The sequence below is a fragment of the Chiloscyllium punctatum genome, chromosome 6 (assembly GCF_047496795.1).
Source record: "Chiloscyllium punctatum isolate Juve2018m chromosome 6, sChiPun1.3, whole genome shotgun sequence".
Taxonomy (NCBI): domain Eukaryota; kingdom Metazoa; phylum Chordata; class Chondrichthyes; order Orectolobiformes; family Hemiscylliidae; genus Chiloscyllium; species Chiloscyllium punctatum.
This window is the reverse complement of record NC_092744.1, coordinates 12,508,290-12,530,814: the sequence shown is the minus strand read 5'-3', so window position 1 is coordinate 12,530,814 and position 22,525 is coordinate 12,508,290. Positions and strand designations below refer to the sequence as shown.

The 22,525-nt window shown below is 42.2% G+C and overlaps 1 pseudogene; it reads left to right on the top strand.

Moving 5' to 3' along the window:
• The first annotated feature begins 3,148 nt into the window (after positions 1 to 3,148).
• On the top strand, positions 3,149 to 22,171 carry LOC140478716 (carboxypeptidase B-like; annotated as a pseudogene).
• The last annotated feature ends 354 nt before the right edge of the window (positions 22,172 to 22,525 follow it).

The window sequence follows — 22,525 nt, the reverse complement described above, 5'->3', positions numbered from 1 at the left end:
GGGTGGTGGCCCTCTGGTGGGAGCTTAAAAATGTGTTGCTGGAAAAGCGCAGCAGGCCAGGCAGCATCCAAGGAGCAGGAGAATCGACGTTTCGGGCATAAGCCCTTCTACAGACTTAGAAAGGCTTATGCCTGAAACATTGATTCTCCTGCTCCTTGGAGGCTGCCTGACCTGCTGCGCTTTTCCAGCAACACATTTTTAAGCTCTGATCTCCAGCATCTGCAGTCCTCACTTTCTCCTTTTTGCCGTCTGGTGGGAACCAAGTTGACCTCTTCTTCGCTCGCTCCTCAACGGATCCATGTGATGACTGTTCCGGTTCCTCGGTGAGTTCACTGGGATCACTGCTGGCATCTTGAAAGAATTCCCGGAGTCTCATTTGTCTGATGAATTCCTCTGTGTCTGCCGCAAGAACCATGGGGTCCATTTTGGTGGTGGGGCAGAAATTGAGACCCCTACTAAGAACTTCAAATCTCTTCCAGCTGAAGGGTCTGGTCCCATAGGTTGATGGTCGACTTCCCCGTGGTGATAATGTGCCAGGGTGGGCTTGGCTACTGCTGGTGGCGATGCCAAGTTTCTTCAGTTTCTTGTTCTTGATGTGCATGTACGTGGTGTGGTTTTGTTGCCTTGCTTGTATGGCAATGCCCCATAACTATATTGCTGTATCCTGAGCGCAGGCTGAGTGTGTGGACACCATCTGAATTTCCAGGTTGTGGCGCCTGCTGTAGCGTTGGTGCACGAGATGACTGAGGAGTTTGCGAGAGGTGCGGTGTCAAAGTCTCTCTGCCTAGTCTGTGTTGTAGGTCGATTTGAGCGGGTTCGTGATCCATAATTCTTTTGGGATCTTTCCTTGTTTCCTGCATTTCTCTAGAAACTTGATTTCAATGTTAAAATGTGTGATCTTCTTGGAGATCCTCGCCACTTTAAGCCGGCAGTTAGTGGTGTCGATGGTCGTCATGATTTGGAGATGCCGGTGTTGGACTGGGTTACATCACACTGTAAACTTTTGCTATAAATTCTATGTCTTACAATCTTATTCTCCACAACCACCTGATGAAGGAGCAGCGCTCCAAAAGCTAGTGCTTCCAAATAAACCTGTTGGATTATAACCTGGTGTGGTGAGATTTTTAATTTTGTACACCCCAGTCCAATATCGGCATCTCCAAATCATGACTGAAGAAGGGTTACTGGACCTGAAACGTTGACTGTTTTTCTCAATTATTGGCACATCAGCTTTTGAAACTCAGGGTTTTCCTCACAGCAGAATAAAGGAAAATGTAGGAGCCAGACCACCTGCGCTTTTCCAGCAATTTATGTTTTTGTCTCTGACTGCAATGTTACTGGCTCTGTGCCTGAGAGATGCTGTCTTGTTAAAAATGTCATGTTACTATTGTACTAATCATACAACACATCAGAATTCCATTCCTCACCAAGATAACCCCCTCCCTACCTCATGTCAAAGATAATGAAGCGCAGGTACAGAATGATGAAAGCATACTGTCTCTCCAGTAATCTTGATAGAACCCCAGGATAGTGCATTTAAACTTTAAATAACTCAATATCTCTGTCTTATGTTTCTCTGTGTTGATGGTCCCAATCCTGGTGTCTGTCAACATTGGCTATATTCCAGCCTCCTAGTGACAAATTGAAGAAAATATTGAGTTCAAAAATATGCCAGTCTTCCGATTAACGTCATCGTTTTGAGGTTACTGAAGAGCAGACTGCAGGTTGTAATGACAGTGAGTGTTTTAAATAGAGCTGAGCTGGTTCCACTGGCTCTTGGTGGTGAGTCACACAATACTGATCAACATCTTGGGAACCAGCACTCCGATGTGCCTTACCCATGACTTCACAAATGTTCTCAGCTAAAGCCTTGTCATTGAGTTGCAATGAACAGGCTTCTATCTACCTTAAAGAAGGAAGAAATAATGTGCATTGATGTAACACCTTTCGTGACAGGCGGGCATCCCAAACTGCTTTACAGCCAATTGATTACTTTTGAAGTGATGGTATACTATTGCAATGCAAGAAATGCACAGCACTTGTGAACAGCAAGATCAAACAAACATCGATACCAAAAAGATCAGCTATGCTGTGTTTAATGTGATGGCGGAAGGATCTACATTGTGCAGGTCACCAGGGAGAAATTTCCTGCTCCTCTTCGAAAACATACTGTGGAATTTTTTACAGTCGCCTTAAGACTGCAGGCTGGACTGTGACCTTAATCTTCACTCACATTCCCTCAAGTCTGGATAGGCTGAGACCTTTTACTCGCTGGAGCGTAGGAGGTTGAGCAGTAGGTTTATAAAATCATGAGGGGCAGCGATAAGGTGAATGACAGGCGTCTCTCTTTTCTGTAGGGTGGAGGATTTCAAGATGAGGGGACATATCTTTACGGTAAGTGGAGAAAGATTCAAAAAAGACATGAGGAGCATTTTTTTTTACACAAAGTGTGGTTCGAATGTGGAATGAACGTCCACAGGAAATGCTGAATGTGGGTACAGTTAGGATGTTTAAAAGACATTTGGATAAATATATCAAATAAGAAATGTTTAGAGGGATATGGGCCAGGTGCAGGCAGGTGGGACTAGTTTAGTTTGGGAACAAGGTCAGCATGGGCTGGTTGGACTGAAGGGTCTGTTTTTGTGTTGTATGACTACAATCCGATATCTCTGAGTCCACGAATGTGTGACTTAAAGGCATGAACACTGATCACTGAGTCCATGGCTAACTTGCTGCGTTAGTAAACAGCTTTCTGTTTAGAAACCCAAAGGACAGCACAATAGCAGGAGCTGGTGTTATTTACCACAAGAAACCAATAGTAAGCTAACTTGATGTTGTTGGCAACATACCCAAGCAACCAGTCCTTGCAATATAAATCTATCAGTTTCCTTATTAGCCAATACTCCCTGAAATGCTTTAGAAATAGAATGAAGTGAATTGAAACAGAAAAAAAAGTGATAACTGAGCTAATCCTGTACCTTCTGATAATCTCTGAATAGGAAAGGAGCTGAGAGTAGTGAAATGATACATTCCTAATCCTTCAGTTAAAATACTCGCCAATATCTACAAGCAGTGTTAAGAAAACACCTGATTGTTTCCAAATACATGATACGTAAATTTCAGGTTTGAACCGGAAATGGGATGTGTTGTGTTGCAGACAGCACTCTGGTCTGGATTTTGGAAACGGTATTTATGTACTCAAGCTGTACCGAGTGTCAATCCTGGGAAAATTATGGAAATACTTTTGTTCCTGGGTGTAGTTGTAGCGAGTGCAGTCTCGGGTCCGGCTGGACGTTACCAGGGGTGAGGAAATTCTCTGGATGTGCTGTGAAATTGACGGAGGCTGGAAGATCTACCAAGTCTGACGTTTTTTTATTTATTCCTGAAAGGGATAGAGTGCTTCGCCTGATTCCGGAAACTGACCAGCACCTGCAATTTCTCAGGAACGTGTCCCATACTAGGAAGGTATGATTTCACTTTGCTTAATTCACAAGCTCCTCTTTAATTAAAGCTAAGCTAATTGTGGTGTTATTATGTCCACAGGTTGATATTTGGCAACCACATTCAATTGACTTGGTGACCACAGACAGGAGTGTGGATTTCAGGGTGGGTGCTAATTGGGCCTCAGATGTCCAGGCTGAACTGGAGAAGATTGGATTGCAATATGAGTTAGGTTCTGATCCTGTATTAACTTTTTACTGATCATTATAATAGTCTCATTGTACCTTTTCTTTTAAAAGAAAGTGATACTCCCGGTATATTCCATTTCACAGGATTTTAACTGAGAACTTGCAGATCTTGATTGAGAACCAGTTTGACCGAATAAGGACCCGATCATTTAGTTATGATTATGAAAGTTATCATAACTGGGATCAGGTAAAAACTAAATTGTCTGTCGTCGTTCTTTAAAGTGTGCTGTGAGACCTTAGCCAGTCATAAGATTAAGATAGGAAGAGGCCATTCAGTTTTGATATGTTTTCTCAATTAATTCTGAATTATATTTCTCTTTGGCTGCCTCTGTGCCAGTCACAATACCCAGTTTACCCTCATGCACCTGCTCTAATTGTTCAGCAGAAGGAGTTAAATGGGTGTGAGCCTGTAGCGCTGTGACGTATTAATATAACTTTCATTCCTGACAGTTACAACTCATTGTAAATATTCACAATAGTGAGAAGGAGGCAGAGGATGCTATTGAGGCTAGCCTTTGACAGGGTCTTCCATAGTGCTTACTAAACTTCCTTTCTATTTGGGGTATTCCAAAACCATTCCTATGTTATGTTCTCGCTAATAACAACATAAAACAACCACTTGATGAAGGAGCAGTGCTTTGAAAGCTAGTGCTTCCAAATAAACCTGTTGGGCTATAACCTAGTGTTGTGTGACTTTTAAATAAATAAAAGAGAGAGAGAGAGATTGGAAGATATAAGAGCTTTTCATGATCTTAGAGCTTTATGCATATATTGTGCGGTGCAGATGTTGTCACAATATCTGAAGTGTAGCCAATTTATACATAGCAGGTTCTCACAAACACCACATAATAAATGACCAGATCATCTGTTTACTTTTTGTTCGTGGAGAAGTGTTAGCCACAGCAATGGGAGAACTCTCCTGCTCAAAGAATACCTTGGCATGTTTTATATCCAACAGTGAGGGTAGAAATGGCTCACCCAAAAGTTAGTACTTCTCCCAGTAGGGTTCTCCCTCTGTGCTGCCTTGGAATATCAGTCTGAACTGAATGATTTCATCTTTGGTGGAAAATTTGAACCTGAACCTTCTGACTCTGAAAGGCGTTACAATCTGGACTTTGGAAAGCAAAATGCAAGCTGTATTGTTGAATATGACACCTATATTGTGGGGAATAGTCAATATGGACAAGGGCAGTAACAAATTACATGATGAAATCAACAAACTTGCAGGCTGAGCAATAACTGGCAAATGAAATTGAACAATAAGTGTTTGGTAGTTTATTTTTGTAGAGGGGAAACGAGAGTCACATATTACAAGTTTAGATGAGGTAAAGGCACCAAAGGACCTCAAAGTGCAGGTAAGCCATCACTAAACATTGTGTCACCTTGTGTTAGCAAGGTCAGGAGAAATAAAACCAATAAATCCATTGCTAGAGGAATGAAGTTCAATAATAACAAAGTTATGCTAAACTTGTATTGAATTTCGGTTCGAACACAGTTTTGTAACCAGCAATGCACACAATAGTGTGAATGGAAACAGGGACACCAGAAAGGATGCAGTGAAGATTTACAAGCTTGATCCCAGAAATGGCTGGCTACAGAAAGAATCGATAGGCTGGGTCTCTTTTATATTGAAATAAAAAGAAGGCTGAGGTGTAAGGGTCTTTAAAATGATGAGAGGTTCTGATCCAGTTGCTGCAGGGAGAAGGTTTCCTCATCTGAGAAAGAGTATAATTAAAGATTATTAATGTATAATAATCACCAAGCAATCCAATATCAAATTCAGAAAACCATCTTTATACAAGATTTGGAGATGCTGGTATTGGACTGGGGTGTACAAAGTTAAAAATCACACAATTATTAAAGTTCACTTGAGAATATAACTTTAAGAAAGTTCTGCGATTTACAAATGAAAGAACTGAAACCAACATAGTCATTGTAAAAGATGAGAGACTTAACAAACAATCCAGGTCTTTTTCAATATATAATTTCAGTTACATCACACTGTAAACCTTTGCTATAAATTCAGTGTCTTACCACCTTATACTCCATAACCACCTGATGAAGGAACAGTGTTCCGAAAGATAGTGCTTCCAAATAAGCCTGTTAGACTATAATCTGGTGTTGTGTGATTTTTAACTTTATCCAAAGAATAGTGAGAATGTGGAACTCAATACAACAGGGGGTGATTGAAGTTAACAGTGTAGACATATTTAAGAGCAAGCTAGACAAGTATTTGAAGGAGAAGATGTTATGGACCAGGTCAAACTCCCTCAAAATATTCAGAAGATAGTCTAGACTCTAACTTTTTCTTATTTTAAAGATAAATAGAAAGTGTTGCAGCCCAGATGCAAGTCATTTGGTCAAATTATTGGATTTAAAGCAAAATACACTTTATTCATCCACAAGAGTTAAAATACAACAAAAGAAAGAAGGAATTGGAATAATGTAACTCTGTTGGAAAACTTAACAGAATAATAGGTAAAATAACTATTGCTAATTAACTGTTCTAATATCGTAGCATCCCATAAACACATCCTTAGCAAAAGGCAAATTCAGAAACAGATTGTCTCACAGGAAACTCCAGCTGCCCAAGAGGAAAAACAAAATCAAGAGAAATTTCTGAGAGAGTGTAGCAGCCAGGAGAGATTTATTGCAGTTTCAAACACTGCTGAGACCCCAGCAACACCTGCGGCCACTGAAAAACTAAAAATCCTGGTTCTGTGGAAGCTTGACCACACCCATTCAGGCTGCTTCTATTGTTCCAATGTTTTTTTTAAAAAAAAACCAAGGCATCTCAAGCTGTTTTCTCTAGTGGTTCTAGCAGATTTGCTCAGAACCTTTTCCTTAAAACCTCTATTCAAAAGAAAAAGAAATGACAAAATAACCTCTTAAAGTCTTAGGATCCTCACAATGATAATAAATGGTTCCAATGTTAGACATAAATGGAGAAATAATGGGACGGATTCACCTAGAGTATTAACATCAAGATGGGCAGGAGAGGCTGAATGATCTGTTTCTATGCTGTACATCCAATGTAATCATGAATATGCAAAACACCAGAGACCGATGAAAGGAGTTTTCTGGGAGGATGTGGGTTTGGAAGAGATTTTCGAATTGGATAATGGTGTGAAATAAGTACAGGGATAATGGACTTTATAAATGCATCTTCCTTTAACAAGACATTCTTATGCAAAGTAATAATACAAATAAGTTCCAGAGTGTCTCAAATTTGATAATCATTTGCAGATTGAATCCTGGATTGCTACCATTGCCAATAAAAATCCAAACCTAATTTCTCGGCTTAAAATTGGACAGAGCTATGAGGGGCGGGATATCTATCTCCTCCGGGTAAGATCGTGTTTCACTATTGGTGTGACAGTCTGGGACCTCTCTGCCCCAGCCTGCTGTTGCATGTTAGTGTTGTGTTGCAAAAGCTTGGTCGAGTTTAGGGTTGAACTGATAAAGAAGCTTATAGTCTGTTGATGTCTACTAATATATCATTCAAGGTTGGCAAGAGAACAGGTTCTCCGAAACCCGCCATCTTCATGGACTGTGGGATCCATGCCAGGGAATGGATCTCCCCAGCATTTTGCCAGTGGTTTGTGAAAGAGGTTCGTAGCACAAACTGAAAGCACTTGTAGCATTTACTTACACAGAGATTGAGAAACAGGTCGAATGCAGTATTCAATAAAAATGGTACATATACTCCACAGGCTGTTAGAACGCATGGAACAGATTCTCTCCTGGACTGTCTTCTTAATGAGTTGGATTTCCTGGTTATTCCTGTCCTAAATGTAGATGGGTATGTCTATTCTTGGACTGAGGTAAGGATCAAATGGATTGCATGGGGTATTTTGGAGATAATATTTCCAACAATTGGGATTGCCTTTTCTCTTGTTTCATTTCTGTTTATCAAGTTGTATCCCAAAGAATCTCTTGCAATGGTCTCTTCTTTCTGCTACAGTGTTGCTTATAAAGTCCACCTAGGACTCGGTCAGTCCCAATTTCTAATCTATGTACTAATCCTCAGTCAGCAAATCCACCTGAAAGAATTACATATGGATAATGACTCAGTTTCTCTCTCCCACCCCGGCCATTATCGGGGGGGTGGGGAGGGGGGGGCGGGATGGTGAATGCGACTGTTGTAGCTTCTGTATTTATTAGTCCTTGAGCAGACTTCCGACCCCATTTCTTCCTGGTCAGCAGTACCGACATCCACCTGCATAATGTTCCCTGATCTCTTCTTGCTTATGATATGGAGGTGCTGGTGTTGGACTGGGTTGGACGAGGTCAAAAATCATATGACACCAGTGCTAGTGTTTTCAAATACAGTTGGACTATAATCTGGTGTCGTGTGATTTTTGACTTTGTCTTCTTACTTAGGTTGCAAAAACATTCATGGTTACCAAGACCTTTAATGACTTTATTGAAAGTCTTCTATTCATGCACATGTATAGCCCAAAAGGAGGCCATTTACCCCCTCCATGAAGCATAGAAACAAAAAATATAGGAGCACGAGTAGGCCATTCAGCCCTTTGATCCCTTTGAGCCCACTTAGCCTTTGATTATGATCGTAGCTGATTATCCAACTCAATAGCCTGCTCCTCCTTTTTCCCCAAATCCATTGCCAATAGCCCCAAATCCAATATCCAATTCCTTGAATTCATTCAGTGTTTTGTGCAATGAGACCTAAACCCATTTTCTCACCCCTCGGCCTTGTAATTTTCATCCATGCAACTACACCTTGCTAGGACATCGCAACCTAAACTACAACTTGCTAGGACATCACAACCTAAACTCACTAATATACTTCACAGGAGTTTTGTCAGAGAAGAATTTGACCATAAACCTCGCACAGAGCTATCAAGACAAGTGACCAAAAGCATGGCCAAAGAGGCAAGATTTAAGGAACATCTTAAGGGAAGAATGGAAGATAAAAAGGTGGATAAATTTAGGGTAGAGATTCTAGAGATTGTCCCACATTTATCCAGAGATAGGATGGTAAATGGTGTCAAGTAACATGCCAAAAAGGCAAAACAATGTTTGCTGTACATTAAATCCCTACAGTGTGGAAACAGGCCAGTTAGTCTATTGAATTCACTGAATAACAGTCATGATTTGGAGATGCTGGTGTTGGACTGGGGTGTACAAAGTTAAAAATCACACAACACCAGGTTATAGTCCAACAGGTTTAATTGGAAGCACACTAGCTTTCGGAGTGTCGCTCCTTTGTCAGGTGGTAGTGGAGGGCTCAATCCTAACACACAGAATTTATAACAAAAATTTACAGTGTGATGTAACTGAAATAATACATTGAAAAATTGATTGTCTGTTAAGCCTTTCATCTGTTAGAATACCATGATAGTTTCACTTATTTCATGTGTAAGTCCCAAAACCTTTTTTAAAAAAAGTTGCATTCTCGGGTTAGCTGTTAACAATGGTGATAGCTAGACAATATGTTGAAGGTGTTAGCCCCCTGTGTTCTCTGTCTATGCCATGATGTTTAGATTGATTTAAATCTAAAAAGTGATTAGATTAGATTTTTAGATTAGAATCAATCTAAACATCATGGCATAGACAGAGAACACAGGGGGCCGACACCTTCAACATATTGTCTAGCTATCACCATTGTTGACAGCTAACCCGAGAATGCAACCTTTTAAAAAAATGTTTTGTGATTTACACATGAAAGAAGTCAAACTATCATGGCATTCTAACAGATGAAAGGGTTAACAGACAATCAATTTTTCAATGTATAATTTCAGTTACATCACACTGTAAATTTTTGCTATAAATTCTGTGTGTTAGGATTGAGCCCTCCACTACCACCTGACAAAGGAGCGATGCTCTGAAAGCTAGTGTGCTTCCAATTAAACCTGTTGGACTATAACCTGGTGTTGTGTGATTTTTAACTGAATAACAGCACACCCATTCCTTGCCCTATCACCCGTAACCCTGCATATTCCACAGCTAATCCACCTACCCTGTACATCCCAGGACACTATGGGCAATTTAGCATGGCCAATTCATTTAACCTGCACACCTTTGGACTGTGGGACAAAACCAGATCACCCAAAGGAAACCAATGCAAAAACAGGGAGAGCATACAAACTCCACGAGACAGTCGCCCGAGGCTGAAATCCAACCTGATCCATTTTCTGGATACTGTGCTGGATTAAGATGTCAGTACACCATTGACTTGATGCTGCTCTGTCTAATGATAACAAGAGGGTGAAGGTTTTCTCTATCTCTGCACCTGATTACCATGTCTATCAATAGGATCGACTTTGGAGGAAGACAAGATCCAGGAATTTTAACTCTGTCTGTGTGGGAACTGATCCAAACAGAAACTTCAATGCTCAATAGTGTGGTAAGTCCCCACATTTTAATAAACTACCTTTGTATGTAATGATGTGTTCTCAGATTTAGAGTTTTGTGCTTATTTAAACTGGTGAGACCCCCTGTTGAAGAATTAAAGTAATTTAAACGTTACCTCCCATTCCCAGTGTGCTGGTACCAAAGGCCCCAATGAATTGTTGAATCTGGACAGGAGTTGATCCCAAATTTCCAGTTATCCTAACGATACCTCATGCAATATGCTTTTAAAAGAACTTAAGTTTAGTTAGAGCCTGAGGAACTTGATGAACGTAAGAGCCTCAGAACTAGGAGCAGGAGTTGGCCGTCTGGCCCTTCGAGCCTGCTCTGCCATTCAATAAGATCATGGCTGATCTTTGTGTGGACTCAGCTCCACTTACCCACATTTTCACCATATCCCTTATTTCCTTTATTTTTCAAAAAAGTATCTACCTTAGCTTTAAAAGCGATTTCTGAAGTAATGTCAACTACTTCCCTGAACAGGGAATTTCATAGATGAACAACCTTCTGGGTGAAGAAGTTCCTTCTCAGTTCAGTCCTAAATCTGCTCCCTCTAATCTTGAGGCTATGCCCTCTTGTCCTAGTTTCACCGACCATTGAAAGCATCCTATCTATTTCTAATTTATTGATTCCCTTCATAATTTTATATGTTTCTATACGAATCCCCCCCTCATTCTTCTGACTTCCAATGAATATAATCCCAGTCTCCTCAGTCTCTCCTCATAAACCAACCTCCTCAACTCCAGAAACAATCTAATGAACCTCCTCTGCATCTCCTGTAGTGTCAGTGCATCCTTTCTTAATTAAGGAGACCAAAACTGCACGCAGTACTCCAGGTATGGCCTCACTAGCACCCTGTACAGCTGTAACATTACCTCTCTGCTTTTAAACTCAACCATTTTAGCAATCAAGGATAGAATTCTATTCGCCTTCCTAATTACTTGTTGTACCTGCAGACCAACCCTCTGTGTTTCAAGCACAAGGACACCCAGGTCCCTCTGCATAGCAGCAGGCTGCATCTTCTTACCATTCAAGTGATAATCCTTTTTACTGCTACTCGTACCAAAATGGATGACTTCGCATTTATTTACATTGTACAGCATCTGCCAGACCTTTGCCCACTCACTTAAACTGTCTGTGTTCCTCTGCGAAGTTTCACAGTCCCCTGCACACTTTCCTCTGCCACTCATCTTAGTTTCATCAGCAAATTTTGATATTGTACACGTCGTCTCAAATTCCAACTCATCTATATAAATTGTAAATAATTGCAGTTGCAACACCGATCCCTGAGGCACACCACTAGTCACTGGTTGCCAGGTAGAATAGCACTCATTTATCCCCACCCTTTGCTTCCTGTCACTTGACCAATCCACTATCCATGCCAATACTCTATCCCTAACACCATGCATTTTTATCTTATGTAGTAGCCTCATGTGCGGCACTTTGCCAAAGGCCTTTTGGAAATCTAGGTACATCACATCCACTGGGTCCCCGTTGTCCACCTTGCTTGAAATGTCTTCATAGATTTCCAAAGGATTTGTGAAGCATGATCTGCCCTCCGTGAACCCATGCTATGTCTGTACAATGGGACAATTTCTTTTGAGATGCCCTACTATTTCTTCCTTGTTAATAGACTCAAGCATCTTCTCCACTACAGAGGTTAAGCTCATTGGCCTATAATTCCCCATCTTTTGTCTATTTCCCTTTTTAAACAGTGGTGTCACATTTGCTACTTTCCAATCTGCTGGGACTGCCCCAGAGTTCAGCAAATTTTGGAAAATTACCGCCAGTCCATCTCCCATTTCACCTGCCATCTCATTTAGTACCCTGGGATGCATTCCGTCAGAGCCATGAAGGCTGTCTGTCCCTCCATCTGGAACATTCTGAGCCAACCTCAACACTGCCCTGGACCGACTGTTTGTGTTGTGGTGGTGCCTGAGAGCTATGAGCTAAATGGTGCCTAGGAGGACACAAGCATCAGGTGAGGAGTGGTGATGAGGAAGCCTGTAGATGTGTGGGATGAGGCTGGATGATTTGGCTCTTTATTGATGACTTGGGGAAGAGGTAGATAATATTAAATGTAAAAGATGACAATTGTAACTGTCTCCGATCTGCTTGACCTACAGCCAACGGATCCTCAAATAACCCATGTTCTGATGTCTACTGTGGACCACTTGTAGAATCTGAAAAGGAAGTCAAGGCAGTTGCGGACTTCATCCGTAACCACAGTTCAATCATCAAGGCTTATCTCACAGTTCATTCGTACTCACAGAAATGTTTGTTCCCATACTCCTACACCTATTCATTGGCATATAACCACAATGAGCTGGTAGGTAATTGCTTCTTAGAAAAGAACTCATAACTTATTAAAGCTATTTAACTGATAATTACATAAAGGGAATTGACATCGTGGTAGTGTCACTAGACTAATAATGCGGAACCCCAGGTTAATGTTCTAGGGTCATCAGTTTGAATCCCACCATAGCAGGTGGTGAAAGTTGAATTCAATAAACATCTGGAATAACAATTGTCAGGTTTATCAAATTGATTCTTGGGATAGCAGGACTGATATATGAGGAGAGACTGAGTCAGTTCGCCATTGTTTAGAAATATGTGGGGGGTGGGGAGGTCTCATAGAAACTGATAAAACTCTAACAGGATGTGACAGGTTAGATGTAAGAAGGATGTTCTCAATGCTGGGAGAACCCAGAACCATAGGGCCATAGCTTGAGGGTAATGTTCTGAAAAGGATCACTCGACCCCAAATGTTAACTCAGACTGCTCTCCACAGATGTTGCCAGACCTACTTTTCCAGCAGTTTCTGTTTTTGTAAACATTTTAGGACTGAAATGAGGAAAGATTTCTTCACCCAGAGAGTGGTGAACCTGTGGAATATTGACCTTGCCCACAGTATGTGGGTGAAGTCAAAAGACTGTGTTTTCAAGAAGGAGTTAGAGTTCGCCAAAAGGGCCAAGTGATATGGTGGAGGGTGAGGTTAGGGTATTGAGCTCAATGATTAGCCATGACCAGACTGAACGGTGGTGTAGGCTTGAGGGGCTGAATGGCCTACTCCTGCTCCTGTCTCCTGTCTTTCAATGTTGGCTTCTTGGTCCTCAAGTCACAACTGTGCTGGTTGGATAAACTTTGAAATATCCAATCACAATGCTGTAGCCACTGCTTCATTTGTTATCTTACATTAGTTGGAAAATACTGATTTTTGTGCATGACTTAGAATCATCCTGCATATAAGAAGGCCATTCAGCCTATCATAACTTCTGCTTGTTTTCTGTTAGAGGTACAAACTATACTCACTCCGCTGTTCTTTCCCCAGAGCTGTGGATGGTGTTCCTTGTGAATCGTATGTCCAAAATGCTTTTTAAAGTTTACTCTTAAATTGGCTTCCATCACCCATTTTCATAATGCGTTCCAGACCATTCAATATGCTGATGGCTGAATCTCCATTTCAATGCTTTCTCTCCATGTCCCTTGATGCCTTTAAAATTTGTCAATCTCTTTTTTACTCAGCAACCTGGCTTCCACAGTATTCTGTGATCATGAATTTCTCAGTTCACCACTCTCTTGGTGAAGAAATTTGGGATAACTGCACAGACGCTGGTATCCTGTCACCAAGTCACCTTCTATTTACACATGCATTGTACGTGATACTGATCCAGCTAGCTCAAAGCTGGCTCCCAGAGTTAGCAGAACCCCTGACCCTTCGGTTTATTTATTTTTTAATAAGACACACTGACTGTGTGGTCCAGGCAGTTCAGAAGTCAGTCTCCTCCTCTCCCTAACACACAAAAATGGAGAGTCTTTCACACACTGATCCAGCTCTCAAAGTGATCAGAACCTCGGATATGCCTTTTTTTTTTCCACTTTATTTTCCCCCACACTACCGCCAGTAAGAAATCATTCACAGGAAGAGAGAGTCACTGGCTGGACCAGCACTCATTGTCCATCCCTAATTGCCCAGAGGGTAGTTAAAAGTCAATCACATTGCTGTGGGTCTGGAATCACATGCAGGTCAACAGTTTCTTCCCAAAAGGTCATTAATGAACCAGATGGGGCTTTTCCCCAACAATCAAAAGTGAATTCATGGTCATCATTAGACTCTGCCATGGTAGAATTTGAACCTGGTCCCCCGAGCATTAGGATTAATAGTCCAGTGATAATACCACAGGGCCATCACTTCCACTAGCGTAGTAGCATTTAGCTGAATCTCTTCTGCACCCTCTCTCATTAAAGATTTGCTAATGGATTTATTCCCTCTGTGAAATCTAGGTTCCTGAACATCTTATTAAGCACGTTTGAATAAACCTGCCCTGCAACCTTCACCAACTTGTGCAGAAATATCTTCCAGTTTCTCTGTTGCTGCACCCCCTCTTAGCCTTGTACAATTAACCAAGATCGAGGTAATTGTGGTCAGAGGTTAAAAAGGAGAGTTCTAAATTCCAAACAGCAAGTTAACAAGGCTTGAACAGTCCAGCTCCATCTTTGGCTGAATAATTCATACTGGCTTTCCTCATTTTTACTTCTGAAAGGTATCACTTCACACTTTGGCATGTGATATGTTAAATTTAACATAGCAATTTGCCAGCACTGAATTATACAAAGACTATGTTCCAGTGTACACTTATTGTGGAGAAACTGAGGAATATATTCAATGATAATGCGTGTACGGAATGAGCTACCAGAGGAAGTGGTGGAGGCTGGTACAATTAGAGCATTTAAAAGGCATCTGGATGGGTATATGAATAGGAATTGTTCTGAGGGATATGGGCCAAGCGCTGGCAAATGGGACTAAATTAGTCTAGGATATTAGTCAGCATGGACAGGTTGGATGGAAGGGTCTGCTTCTGTGTTGTATGACTGTATGATTCTATGACATTGCACCATTTGACTTTCAGACAGTTTGGTAATGAACAGCCATGCTTATTGCAATTTCAAAGCAGGGTCTTCCCCTGCAGAGTCTTGCATAATGATATTTGTCATATTTAACAATCACGTTTCATACTTGGTGTATCTATTTTCAGGCTAACCTCGCTCAGAATGCAGTCTTGGCTTTGCAGAGTCTTTACGGAACTCCGTATACCTTTGGTTCTGGATCAAGCTCACTGTGTAAGCATCTTTTGTTTAAATGATTCTTGGTAACGATTCATGATGTTTAACAGATGTTGCTAGTTTTTTGTGACCTCCATCCCCAACCCTAAGCTAGGTGTTGGTGTAGGACTGTGTTGATTGAGTTCTACAAAACCACTTTGAAAACATAGTAGCTACTTATATACTGCTCTTTAAACCTAAGTTTCTGATTGCTTTGCTGCACTTGCTACAATACTCAATATATTTTTAATTTAAGTAAAAGCATGCTGTAGGATAATGTGCTCACATCTGTAGAAGCGGGTTATAAGAAGTTTATTCAATCTTCCTTTTATTTCATCCCTCATTTCTAGGGTCATTTAAATAGGTTAATGCTCCTGCAATATCTCTGCATTAAAAAGGCAGAAGTTACGTGACACCAGGTGATAGTCCAACAGGTTTCTTTGAAATCGTAAGCTCTCGGAGCGTTGCCCCTTCGTTACCTGCCGAAGGTGCTCCCCACCAAAAGCTGAGGTTTCAAATAAACCTGTTGGACTATAACCTGGTGTCATGTGACGTCTGACTTTGTCCACCCCCCTGGCACCTTCACATCATTTGCATTAAAAGTTACAGCATTTTAGCTAATTGTGTGTATCAGTAGTCGACTCGCCAGCATTAAGGGCATTTTAATGGTCATTGGATAAACATATGGGCGATAATGGGATAGTGTAGGTTAGATGGGCTTGAGATTGGTTTCACAGCACAACATCAAGGGCCAAAGGGCCTGTACTACGCTGTAATGTTCTGCGGAGAGGGGATGGTGTAGATTAGATTCCCTACAGTGTGGAAACAGGCCCTTCAGCCCAACCAGTCCACACCGACCCTCTGAAGAGTAACCCACCGAGATCCATTTCCTTCTGACTAATAAACCTAACACTATGGGCAATTTAGCATGGCCAATTCACCTGACCCGCACATCTTTGGACTGTGGGAGGAAACTGGAGCACCCGGAGGAAACCCACACAGACACAGGGAGAATGTGCAAGCTCCACATAGACAGTCGCCCGAGGCTGGAATCGAACCTGGGACCCTGGCGCTGTGTTAACCACTGAGGTGCTGTGCTAACCACTGAGCCACTGTGCTGCCCTAATGCTAACACCCATACACACCAGAAGCTCTGATCTCATCAGGCCAATTAAATTTGAGAGACCTCACTCCTGATTATGTTACTATTAAACAGAATGTGGTTGTAGAATCTCCTCCTATGTAATCATTATTTCCACAACATGAGTGGCATCATGCAACAAACAAGCAATGATTACTTGGCCATTACAAATGCCTCTATGACTACATTTCAATGACTTTAATTGGTTCTCCAATGAGAAAACAGACTCTGAACCTAAGGCATTTCCAGCAGAAAGGAGTTGCTTTAAGGCCTTTGGAAAAGACCTTATCAGATCTTTGCCCTAACAGCTTAAGGCTCTCTGATGCACACTGCTGCCTGTGAAAGTCTCGATGGATGTCTCATTGTTTTGCAGCCTGGCACTGAACAACAGGATCTTTATTCCACTTGTAAGCACCACAAAAACATCTTTCAGAAAACAACACAATAAAGAACAGCTGAGTAACACCAGACTCAAAATACATATCTATTCTGTGCCAGAATGGTGTGTTTTCATTTTTTGTGTGTCGGGTTTTGATGCTTCCCCCTCGCTTTTCACTGGGCTGTGGCTAGGAGCTGGGTTTTGGTGTTGGCCTGGATGTCACAAGAGTGCGAATATCACAGGGACTTTTTGCACAGTGCCACAGTGGCGTTCTGAGGTGCTGGTGCCTCTTGATAGGATGGCTACTGTCATTATCAGGAGGGGGAGCCTTCAGAGGCAGGCAGTCACTGCTGATATGAGGAACATTTATTCTGACTCGCTGCAGCTGAGCTGATTCCTGTTGGTTTCCAGTTTATCTGCTGTCCTGCTCTGGCAGTGCCTGGCAGGGGTTATTGACAACGCAAGTGCTTGCAAGTCCAAAATTATACCCAGGAACCCTTGATTGAGAGGCTGAGGTAGATTTGTACATCAAGCCAATGTCTCAATGGAGGATGCCACATGTAGCAAAGCAATGCTCATAGAAACATAGAAATCAGGAGCAAGAGTAGTTCATTCAGCCCTTTGAGCCTGCTCCTCCATTCAATATGATCTTATCTGTTTATCCAACTCTGTGCCCTTTTCCCACTTTCTCCCCATACCCTTTGATCCCTTTAGTTCTAAGAATGATATCAGACTCCTTCTTCATGAAAACATACAGTATTTTGGCTTCAGTCTCTCCTTGTGACAGATTTCCACATACTCACCACTCTCTGGGTGAAGAAGGTATTGTCTGGTGGTTGTCTCCACTGTCTATTCCAGCAGGAGCACTCCGTTTGGGAGCGCCGCTCGATCTCCGGCCGCTTCCAATTGGATGGCCGACGTTGGCCTGATGGATGACTCCGGAGGCTCATTGTCAGCTGGGGGCTTAGCAGCTTCCTGGCCTCCCCCATTCCTCCGAGACATGGAGCCCTGAAATGTCACCCCCTTTAACTCTGACCCTGCTGTGTCGGGCTGCACTCAGTTCATAGATTCGTGCAGTATACAAAACACCCTCGGGCCCATTGAGTCTGCACTTACAGAACCACTACTAATGGTGCGCTAATTTCTTGCATTATTCCCATATCCTTGAATGTTATGATATTTGAAGTGGTCATCCAATTTTTTGTTTCAAGGTTGCAATGTTTCTGGCCTCCACTACCATCCTGGGCAGTGCATTCCAGATTCCCACCACCCGCTGATTCCCTCTTCCAAATTCCCTCTGAATCTCCTACCCCTCACACTAAAACTGTGCCCCCTCGTGATTGGCCCCTCAACCAAGGGGGAACAGCTGCTCTCTATTCACCCTGCCCATACCCCTCATAACCTTACACACCTCAATCCTGTTCCCTCTCCGCCTTCTCTGCTTTCAAGAAAAACAATCCAAGCCTATCCAGTCTCAGCTGTGTCTAACCAAGGTGAACACTGAATGTATTTAAGGCACACCATCCCCAAAGGGAGACTCTATATAGAGTATTGACGGAGTTAGGGAAGCTGGGTGACCACAGCTGGAGAAACAGGGGAGGAGGGTTACAACTTTCAAATGTAATATGAGCAACACAGCTTTGATAGTTAAATACTTTCTCCACCTTGAAAGCCACAGCTGAACATGAAGGCTGCAGCTTGATTAATTTAATTGTTTCGCAAAAGCATCAACTAGATGTGAAAGCACTGTAAAGTGCCAGTTACGTTTGCTCATAACCCACTGAAAGTACCTGTACACGCAGACTGTGAGATTTTCCAGTCTCTTTTTATTAAAATTCATTCTCAGATATGGGTATTGCTGGCTAGGCCAGCATTTATTGCCCAGAGCGCATTTGTGAGTCAACCGCATTGCTGTGGGTCTGGAGTCACATGTAGGCCAGACCAGGTAAGGATGACAGTTTCCTTCCCCCAAAGGACGTTAGTGAATTAGATAGGTTTTCCTGACAATCAGCAACGGTCATCATTAATTTCAAATTTTTTATTGAGTTTAATTTCCAGTCTCACCTATGGCAGGATTCAAATTGAGAACATTACCCAGGTCTTTGAGTAATGGCCTATAGATAATACTACAAGGCCATCCACACCCCTGCCAACATCCCATTACACTTCCAGCTTTGATGCTACGTAAATTTAAAGTCATTGCAACATCATTGCTCATGTCTTAATTCAAACAAATTGGGCAGCATGGTGGCTCAGTGGTTAGCACTGCTGCCTCACAGTGCCAGGGACTGGGTTTGATTCCTGTCTTGTGTGACTGCCTGCATGGAGTTGCACCTTCTCTGCATGGGTTTCCTCCCACAGTCCAAAGATATGCAGGTTAGGGTGGCTAGGCCTTGCTAAATTGCCCATAGTGTTCAGGGAGGTGTAGGTTAGGTGGATTAGCCATGAGGAATTTAGAATTACTGGTAGAGGGGAGGGGTCTGCCTGGGATGCTCTTTGGTGGGTTGGCATGGACTCAGTGGTCTACTTTCACGATGTAGCTCTTCTATGAAGTCCCTCTCTCAGTGACTGACCTACCCCTGTTCCTGCTGTCCCGATATTGTTGTTTCAATTGGTGTTTAAAGCCCCTGTAAGATTTTGGGTGTCTTAGCTCCCCCAGGATCAGAATAAGCAGCAAAGCTTGGTTGTGAATCCACTTTATCAGGACTAAGTCAGGATGAGTTTATTAAGTTATTAAGGAAAGATGGCTTCATTGATTTTTCATAAATTTTTTTCACGCTTCTGGAGGTTCTGATGATTGGGCCTATGACTTTGGCATCAAGTACTCGTTCACCTTTGAACTCTGTGATGGGCAAACTGGGACACTGATTTAGTTTATTTCTGATGTCAGGATTTGGGTGGTGGAGTATGGACTAATGGTTTCTCTCACAACTTAGATCTTTGAGCTTTTCTTTCTCTTCCTCCCTCATTCTCTTGTATTCAGTTTCTCCCTCCCTATGTTATTTCTTGTTTTAGTTTCTGGATTTTTTTAAATCTCTGCCCATGAAGAAGGCCAACTCAGGGCGTCCTTTATTTTGCCTGTTATCCAAGCACCCCCTCCCTCATACCAAATCTCTTCAACCCCCATGAAAGTCATTTTCCTGGGGTGGGGGAGTCCAGAACTACAGGGCATAGGTTTAGGGTGAGAGGGGAAAGATATAAAAGAGACCTAAAGGGCAACTTTTTCACGCAGAGGATGGGGCATGTGTGGAATGGGTTGCCAGAGGAAGTGGTGGAGGCTGCTACAATTGCAACATTTAAAAGGCATCTAGATGGGCATATGAACAGGAAGGGTTTGGAGGGATATGGGCTGGGAGCTGGCAGGTGGGACTAGATTGGGTTGGGATATCTGGTCGGCATGGATGCGTTGGACCGAAGGGTCTGGTTCCATGCTGTCCATCTCTATGACTCTAAGTGAGGATATTGTCCCTGATCAACCAGGAATTGTTTGTGTGACTGTTGCTATGCTTAGATATTTATATCAGTTCTTTGTATCTCCACCTTTTAATGGTTTGCTTATCTAGTAAAGAGAGGATTGCAGTAATCAACAGATATCCTTCTTGGGAAATAACACAATTACCTTCTTTTTGAAAGGGAAACTAGATAAGTACATAGTGGTGAAAGGGATAGCAGGAGATGCAAATAAACTTCAGAGTTAGATTGGTGGGGGGAAGGCTCTGGTGGAGCATCAATGCCATCATAAATTAGTTGGGCTGGATGGCCTAGTATTGTGTAAATTCTACATAATGCAACATGAAAAAAACCTGATGGAACACAGGGTCCGTCATGATGTTGAAATTTATTTACAAATAGTTTACTGACTGCCTGCTTCTCCTCAAATCTTAAAGCCTCCTTTCTAGATGGGAAAACCATTAAATTTGGCAAATGACATATACTGGTCCAATCTATCCTGTAAACCTTTAAACTGGGGCACCAGTGTGACCAGTTTCTTTGGAGGTTCTGTGCTGTTATTTGCCCTTTGATATAATACATGGAGCAGTATGGCACTCAACACCCCCTGTGTGACTCCCAAAGTCCTGACCAATGGGTATCAAGGGTTGGGGTGGGTTACTTAATCTCAGGTGACTGCTACAGTTGTGTGACACATCTTTTTAAAAAAAATGGCTTCATTGATTTTTCATAAATTTTTTTCACAATAGATCTTGCTTCTGGCGGTTCTGATGACTGGGCCTATGACCTTGGCATCAAGTACTCGTTCACCTTTGAACTCCGTGATACTGGCAAATATGGCTTCCTGTTGCCTGAATCTCAGATCAGATCAACCTGTGAAGAAACCATGCTGGCTATCAACTACATCGCCAATTACGTCCTAAACCATCTGTATTGACACGTAGACTGAATGATGTCTATTGGCTGACTTTAAAGTTTAAGGTTTAGAGTTGAAATCTTTTTTTGCAGGTGGAAGCATTCAAACTATTAAAAAAAATAAAAGCACATGAAATGCGTCTAAAAGATAGAGCAGGAACATTCTAAATAAGATGATTGACAGGCTAAACGTGGGGGGATGTTCCTAATGACTGGGGAGTCCAGAACTGGGGTTCATAGTCGAAGGATACAGACATTTTAGGACTAAAATGAGTAGAAACCTCTTCACCCAGAGAGGAGTGAGCCGAGATGTTGTCACAACGTTTTTGCGGTGGAACAGAAGAGATACAGGTAAGCATGGGTGGAAACCTAACCTAGCGGCAGTACCTACAATATCCTGTCCAGTTAGTAGTCACAATGGAATCTACACCAAGGATCATGGGGCCTGTAGCATAGTTTCCGAAGAACCCTGTGTTCCCTCTCACCTCCAATACCTTCTGACTCCCTTGTTCATCAGTAAGTGCTGTTCTATGAATGTAGGCTCCTGCATGTTACTGAGGATATGAAAATATAGAAACTTGGAGCTGCAGAAGGCCATTCAGCCCTGCCCAGCCATTCACTAAATCATGGCTGGTCTGATTTTAACTTCAATTCTACATTTCTGTGTATCTCTGACAACCTTTTACCTTTTTGATCATCAAGAATCTATCTGCCTGAAAAATATACTCAGGCCTGTTCTGCCATTCAGTATGACAATGGCTGACCATCAGGGCCCTGTTCCCACTTTCACCCCCATACCCTTTGATCCCTTTAACCCTAAGGCCAATATCTAACTCCTTATTGAAAGCATTTCAGGGTTTTGGCCTCAATCATTTTCTGTGGCTTAGAACTTCACAGGTTCTCCACTCTCTGGGTGAAGACATTTCTCAGCTCAGTCCTAAATGTCCTACCCTTTAACCTTAGACTCTGACCCCTTGGTTCCGGACTCTGTGGTTAATGAGAACATCCTTTTGCATTTACCTTGTCTAGTCCTGTTGGAATTTTATAGCTTTCCATGAGATTCCCCTCATTTTTCTAAACTCCAGTTAATTTAGTCCTAACTGATACAGAGCTGAAAATGTGTTGCTGGAAAAGCGCAGCAGGTCAGGCAGCCTCCAAGGAACAGGAGGATCGATGTTTCGGGCATAAAGCTTATGCCCGAAACGTCAATTCTCCTGCTCCTTGGATGCTGCCTGACCAGCTGCGCTTTTCCAGCGACACATTTTCAGCTCTGATCTCCAGCATCTGCAGTCCTCACTTTCTCCTCCTAACTGATACAGTCTGTCTTCAGAGGCATGCACTCTGGTATAGTCCTCTGCCTGCCTCGGCAATCTCTGGAGTTCTTTTAATGCCCAAAATGGGTTTTGCAAAGGGTTGTTGCTCCCTCACGTGTCAGTGTTCTGATTGACTATTCCAATGGAAAAGTTTGATTGG